The 7,774-nt window shown below is 39.5% G+C and overlaps 1 pseudogene; it reads left to right on the top strand.

Moving 5' to 3' along the window:
* The first annotated feature begins 5,698 nt into the window (after positions 1-5,698).
* On the top strand, positions 5,699-7,291 carry LOC110580526 (annotated as a pseudogene).
* Positions 7,292-7,774: the final 483 nt, after the last annotated feature.

Genomic DNA, 7,774 nt, shown 5'->3' with positions numbered 1-7,774 from the left:
ACAAGATGATTTTCTTGAATTCATTTATTAATTTTCTGAATTTACTTATGTTGTTTACCTCTTAGAAAAAAAACCCAAAAAACAAGAAAGCTTGGTTTTCCTTCTCAGTATCAATGGTAGGGGTCATTAATGGTCACTTTTATTGCTGTTAGTGAAAAGAGCACAAATTGGGATTAATGAGACCTAGATTCCAGGCGTGGCTCTGCCATTAACTAACTTTGTGACTTGGGACAAGTCTCTTAATATCTTTGCATCCTTAGTCTCCTTATTTGCAACAAAGGGGTTGGAATAGGTGATTTCTTAGGACTTATTCAGTGCTAAAACTTTTCAGATTGATCTTAAAATGATACATATTTATCCTCCCTAAATGTCAGTCAGTAATGGATATAATCACCAACATTTGATCAAGGAAGGGTGAAGGCACCCATTGCTGCTATCCATAGGAAATCTGCCCAGAGCATGGCAGACCCATCAGGCAACATCTTCCCAAAGCGCCTTTGTCGTTCACCATCCATGGTCAGTGAGCTAGGGCCATTCCTCCACTGAGGCATTTCCAAGCAGCTCTCCTTAGAACTCTCCCCTTCAAGCCTCCAGAGAAATAGGGGTCTGTGGTCAAATTCCCTTGGAGGATACTATATCCCTTTCAGAGATTCACAGTGCATGTTAACATGCTTAGGACTCTGAGAAGTCCTGAGTTGAAAATACTTGTTTAACTTTGCTGACCCTAGCGTTTCTCTAACTTTATTTGATAATGGAACTGTTTCCTTTGTCACAACTACCAACATTCCAGGAAGAACAAAATATCTCAGAATAGAACATTTGAACTGTTATTCTAGAGTTAAAGATGCAGTACCTTTGTAGGACCTTTTTTCCTTGGAAAGCACAGGAAATTATCAGCCCTATTAATTCATTTAATGAATTCCTACCAAGATAAGCCCTCTGGGTAGATGTTTTCCGTAGCTCCTTTGCTTACAAACATCAGCCGTAAATAGAGTGCCTCTCATCTTTAATAGGACAAAGAGCACCAGTTCTCACCAGTAATAGTGTGGCCTTACTCCTTTACACTGAGGAATATTTCCTTGCCTTTACACATTCTTATTAGCCCCTGGGTTCTTTGACATCCTTTTAGAAATTTGAAACTGGTATAAGACAAACACATTCTGAGTACTTAAAGGGCTGGCATGGAATAGTTTATTTATTAATGACTTGGAAGACAGTTCTCCATGGGTTTCTAGTATTTCTACACATCTTATGAGCAAGGCACTGCACGTTTTATAAGTAAGACCCTTTCTTCCAGTCTAAAATTCAAGGATACTTGTAGAGTGAACAGCCTTTGGAGAGAGAGAAAATGGCTTCCCCCGGAGCAAAAGGCAAGCAAACCTACTGTCCAGTATAATAAAGATAATGTTTCTCTTCAGAGCAAGAGGCAGACATACTTACACTCATTATAAAACATTCACATTCCCTAAGCTCATGGTTCCTCTCCTATAACACAACCTACTATTACTGTGTTGGGACTCCAGGAACTGACACAAAAATGCTAATACTCTGGCTTCTACTTTTGCTGAGTAATAAACTTTCATCTGATCCAGGAGTTTCCTGCCTTCTACCACCATCCAAGAAACTGTGGCAGGCTCATTTTTTTTAGCTTGCAAGGGATAAAGTCTCAGATCCTTCACAGTTCTGACAATAACTGGCTTTCCCCCCCCTATGAATTGGACATTGGTAGAATAACTTTATATCCTTAGGTGTTCTCCCTCCCGGAATCATCCCTGGTCTTGTGACTATTCTCTCCTTTGACTGCTTTTCTAGGCCTGTTGTAACATTTATAGCTGTCTCTCCTTGTTTCTGAGGTGCATTCGGTAGAGGGTTATTAGGAATGATACGTTCTGATTATGGAATTTCAAAGAAAGGCACCATGAATTCTGTCTAGCATGATAACGTTTCATCAAAATGATTAGAAAATATTTTACATTCTATCTTGTTTTTAAAAATAAGTTGAAAAATTAATCTTCAATGAAAAGGAAGTACCACCTTCTAGTAAAGAATGGACATCTGTGTATGTGTGTGGCGGGGTTGGGGTTCAGGGAAACTTCCAAGTTAATTGCACTGATTGCTTCCAAAAGCAATGTAGAAAGAGAAAAAGACTTGAGTTCAGATAAGAAAAATTGCTTCATGTGACCAAAGGAAGGATCATTTTACCACAACATGAAAACAACTGTGGCCTTACTTAGGAGACTGAAAACATCCAGATTTCTTGAACGTCGTCAATATTCTTCAGCTTATAAAATGCTCCTGACAACAGTTTGATCTGATGTCATTTCACGTTAACTGTTGAGTTCATTGGCTAAAGCAGAACTCAAAATTATGCTTTCTGTAACAATGCTTCTGATCAACTGCTTTGAAACAATCAGAAAATGTTTTCAGGGACTTTAGAAATTGGTTTGGGAACCCAGTCTGGAAATCGTAAGTGGTACGATTGCTACAGTGATTTGACTGCCACAGATAGGGTAGTAAAGTAAGTTTTGTTGAGTACTCCATACCAGGCACAGTTTAAGCATTTCACATGTATTATTTCACTTAATCCATGTAACAACACCATAAAATAGGTACTGTCACTGTTCCCATCTCACAGATGAGAAGGCTGAGACACAGATAGGTAATGTCACTTGCCTAAGGTCATGCATGCTGTTAGAAGGTGGCAGAGCCAAGAACAGAATCCAGGCAACCTGACTCCAAAGCCTATACTCTAACAACTCCCTTTTTACTTTATAACATCACAATTTTTTAAACTGCTGGAAATGTGATTTTTCCCCCTAGAACATTTAAAAGAAATCAACGTCAGTTTTCTTCTTTTGATTTTTATCTCTAGGTTATGATCTTCCCAGATATAATGCTGTTCTTCATTTTTCTATGAGGAATATACCTCAGGACTATTAAGGGTGAATTATGTCCATCATCAGCCTATGTGGACAGAAAAAGGAGATACTGTGTAGTCCGCTTTGAGTAGGGAGACACTCCAGGTAAGCCACCTTGAAATCTTCTGTGTAAGATTTGGTCTTGAACGCCTACATGAAAAATCTTTAAATAATCTAAAACAATTACACAATAGGTGTTGAGTGTTTCTCTTTAAGTCTGTATCCAGAGAAGAAGGAAAAAGCAACAATATATTGAAGGTTATCAGTTCTTTACTTGGGCAAGCTTTAGTCTTTCATGATCAGGAGTGGTAGGTAATACCAAATCAGCCACAATTGCCACAGTCCCCAGATGGGCACATTGTGACTCTGTCTAGACCAACAATCACATCATAATGCTTTTCCTCAAATCAGACTGGCCCCTTATCCCCTCCAGTCTCCCAAGGAACATGGAGGTGGGAAGACTAGGGGACCTCTGCATGCTTGAAGGAGAAAGGAATTTTTAAAATCTTGGAGGACTATTTCTTAGAATGGTGAGGAAAGCATTTACTATATAGCATTTATAGATCGCTGCCCAGCCTCCGAAATTCCAGAATATTTCTGAAAACTAGTGATAACAAAGCTTATGTAGAATTCTCTGCAAGGTTAGATCTGTTTAGTGTTCTGAAGACAAATGGCGTGGTACAAATTTCAGATGCGAGAGCGAGAAGCACTTCTGCGCACCCTGCCACCATTTTCACAGGAAAATGAGGGAGTCAGCACGGTCTTTGCTGAACAATTTTTGTGGAGATTGGTGGATATTTTTCTCTCTTCCCATTAAGGCCTTGAAAAGCCAAGAGTTGAGTGGAGATTCCTGCCTGTCTTCTCAAATCGAGAGTAAACCTAGAGGTTCAAGAGAAGCACAGATGAATCTGTCTTCTGATCTTTCTGGGACCCCAAGCAGCTGCACAGAAGTATTGTAATTCCTTAACTAAAAGGATTTGGATTTATCTTGATTTTACCCAGCACTGTTTTTTTTTTTTTTTTAAAGATTTTATTTATTTGAGAGAGAGAGAATGAGAGAGAAAGAACACATGAGAGGGGATAGGGTCAGAGGGCAAAGCAGACTCCCCGCCAAGCAGGGAGCCCGATGCGGGACTCGATCCAGGAACTCGATCCAGGGACTCGATCCAGGGACTCCAGGATCATGACCTGAGCGAAAGGCAGTCGCTTAACCAACTGAGCCACCTTTACCCAGCACTGTTTTGAAAACAAAAAACAAACCGAAAAAACCTTATATAATTGAATTCTTACAAACCTAACTCTTTTTTTAGCAAAATCAACTTTCCAAATGTTACAGTTTACTCTGAGGGGATCTGCCATCAAATTTGCATGTGGCTCAGTTGGTTGAGCAGCGTCTGACTCTTGATCTCAGCTCAGGTCTCGATCTTCGGGTCATGAGTTCAAGCCCCGTGTTGGGCTCTATGCTGGGTGTGGAGTTTACTTAAAAAAAAATTAATAAACTGATAAACATGAAGAACTGCCAGTTGACAGTTTCTTAAAAGCCAAGCTCTTGCAGCTTGATATATAATTTTTTTTAAAAAGTAAACATAATAAGTACTTATTGCAGGAATACAGCATATATTTTTTATACTTGCATTTCTATTTTAATTTAACATATCACCCATGATACATAAAATAATCATTATTTCTCTTCCTCCCTCCAGTTGAAACCCATGAAATTATTTTTTTGAGAAATTCTTATGTAAAATATCTATTATGTTGTAGAACTTCTGCAAATATGAGTGATTCAGTCAGTATCTTAGTTAATGTTATGGAAAAAAGAGTACACACTGAGAATTTTGAAATACTGTTTTTATTGTTTACCGAAATCTGCATGCAGGAAGAAATAGCCAGTTTTAACATATCAATGTTACAGGTTCTTTTTTGTACCTGGTTTCCAGAGGGGGACATCCCAACATTCCCCACTGGCTTCGTGAATTTGTGATCTGCAGGGGAAGGGAGCACCTTGCCCTCCAAAGAGAACACATTTCAAAAGTCTGTTTGAAAAGGAAAAACTGACAATGTTCATTCTAAAACAGAAATAGTTTAGCCATTGGAAGACAAGAGGAGTCAACATTTTTGTTCAGAAGAATAATAGCAATATGGCATTTGAAAATCAGGACAGAGGTGCTGAAGGTTGCTCAAGAGCTGAAATATTAAGATCTTTTCTGCTAGTTGAGTTTTCAATGTTTAGAACACAAAGCTCTGTTAATCACAAAGGAGCCAGTTCATCAATATTACTTGGATTTCTTTAGAAAGTAGCTAAACTCTTCAACTAGTCTTCTCTAGTCATCATGTAGTAGTTTGTAACAGAGACAAAACTTTGAATGGGGGAGAGAACTGGTACAGAGACCAGATTGGCCGGGACAGTTTCTGCATTCTGCCTTCTTGTAACCAGGGTTTGCTTTCTGCTTGTGCTGGACTGAGGTACCCAGAGGGAGTTATCTGATGAGGAGAAAAACCTGTTCCAGGTGGAACAGGAAATGCAATGGCTGAGGGGCGGGCACCAGGGACCAGACGAGATTGAGTTTCAAGCCAAGATACTGGAGTCTTCTGGTCAAGATAAAGAGCTATGCATGTGTTAACAGTGAAAATGGCATAATCTGTGTTAACATCTCATAACTTGAAGGCATGACAATGAAGGAACACACATGGATTTGTGGCACATGGAAATGTGTGCACAGAAAAAGGGGATCTATGATTTTCTAAACGTAGGAAGGCATTCATTCTTTCTCACCAAAATGGCTACGTTCTGCTTGGTTACCAAGTCTGAAAATCTCTAAGAATGAGACTGTGTCCCTGGGGTCCCATCAGACCCTTGGGGATACAGCAACATGTTCTACCATGGCCACGATTGACCCCGTGTTGTGGTCCTGGCCTTTACATACCACTGGAGGAAGTGTGACTTTATTTCATCACGTTGATAAGTTATAAATTATAAAATTCTTTATAATTACTTCAGTGCTATGTTTATTGGTCCTGGCCTTGTCCCTTTGGGGTAGAAACCAGAAAATTCTCAGGATAATGAAGTCTGCCAAGCATACAAGGCACCACCGTTGCATCACTGGAAAAGGTCTAACAGATGTGTGATGAAGATGGACCATCACTGTCCTTGGATCAACAACTGTTGTGGTTCCCAAAATCATGCTTCCTTCACACTGTTTCTCCTTTGAGCACCACCCGTGTGTATACATGCTGCCTTCATTTTTGGTATGACTATGTTTACACAGCTTTATAGTTGGCTCTCCTTTGGGTGAAATATGGTAAAGATTGATATGAATGCAGCTTGGAGAGATCTTCTTCCAGTTATTCCCTTTGAGTTAGCAGCATTTGGGGCCACCTTGTCTGCCTGGGGATTAGCTTTAGGAACAACCATAGCTGTTGGGATGTTATTTTGTAACCAGATGAAAATAATTCTCACAAACAAAACTTCTATTGAATCATGGATTGAAGAAAAGGTTAAGGATCGAATTCAGTATTGCCAAGTCTTTGTTTTACCTTATGATTATGGGAAGTAGATGGAGGAATTTTAAACAGGTATTTACATGGTCAGGGTCCCTGAAGGAGATGGGCTAGAGTGGCCAATTAGAGAAGGCTGTCACCAGTAGAACTTAACAGTAGAACAATTGAGACAAAAAACAGATAAAAGAGTCAAAAGTGGGGGCGCCTGGGTGGCTCAGTCAGTTAAGCATCCCACTCTTGATTTCCACTCAGGTCATGATGTCAGGGTTGTGAAATTGAGCCCCAGATCAACTCCACACTGGACGTGCAGCCTGCTTAAGATTTCCTCTCTCCCCTTACCTCCGTCCCTCCCTGCCTCTAAAAAAGTCGGGGAGGGGGCATCTGGGTGGCTCAGTCAGTTAAGCATCAGACTCTTGATTTCCACTCAGGTCATGATCTCAGGGTCATGAGATTGAACCCCAGGTCAGGCTCTGCATAGGGTGTGGAGACTGATTAAGATTCTTTCTCCTCCCCTCCTCCCCACCATGGACACTCTCTCACTCTCTCTCTAAGGGAAAAAAAAAAAAAGCATTCAGTATAAAGCAATAGAAGATTATAGTGGTACCTGCTGTCTTTTGAATAAAGGAATCAAAAGGAATGAAAACCTTCACGAGCCCCTGCATTGAAGAGCTTCGAATAAAGCTATAGAAAAGGGAGTTCATGTCAGCCATGAGATGGTTATGATACTGATTGTATAGAGGTAAAATTCTTGATGATTCCTTTAATAGAAGGTGTTTCAAGAATAAGAGTCTGGTTTTCTAGAAACTGTGGAGATGTATCCATGTAATTCTGAAATAGATCAAGCCCCAGAGGGCAAGAAGAAAAATAGATAGCCACAGTTAAAGTAAAATTGTTCCTTAAGTCCTCTCCATTACTTGAAAATTGTACATATTACTAAAAAATTATGCAATGAGCCTACTCTGATCAAGGTGTGTTTTTTTCCTCAAAGGTGCCCTAGTGCCATGATCTAAATATTTTTATTACCATTTTGAAATGGGAGAAGCCATTCTGCTTATGCATTTGAATTCCTGCCCCTCTTTGCCACCCTTCCTCTCCCCAAAAGGAAAAACACTTTACCAAAGTAAGTCAGTTGCATTGTCTCTAGGATTATTTTTATGTGTTGCACACTATGGACCACACCTGCAGATATAGTGATGCTTTTACCCTGTTTCCTCAGCTGACATTTCTTATGTAATATTCTAAATACTACAGAACTTAATATGTTAGATTCAATATAAACTTAAATTATTACCTGTCTTTTAATAATGTGGATTTTTATCAAATCAAATAAAGATCAATGGATGTTCTGTAAAAAC

Source organism: Neomonachus schauinslandi, chromosome 4, assembly GCF_002201575.2.
Source record: "Neomonachus schauinslandi chromosome 4, ASM220157v2, whole genome shotgun sequence".
Lineage (NCBI taxonomy): Eukaryota > Metazoa > Chordata > Mammalia > Carnivora > Phocidae > Neomonachus > Neomonachus schauinslandi.
This window is presented reverse-complemented; position numbering and strand designations above follow the sequence as displayed.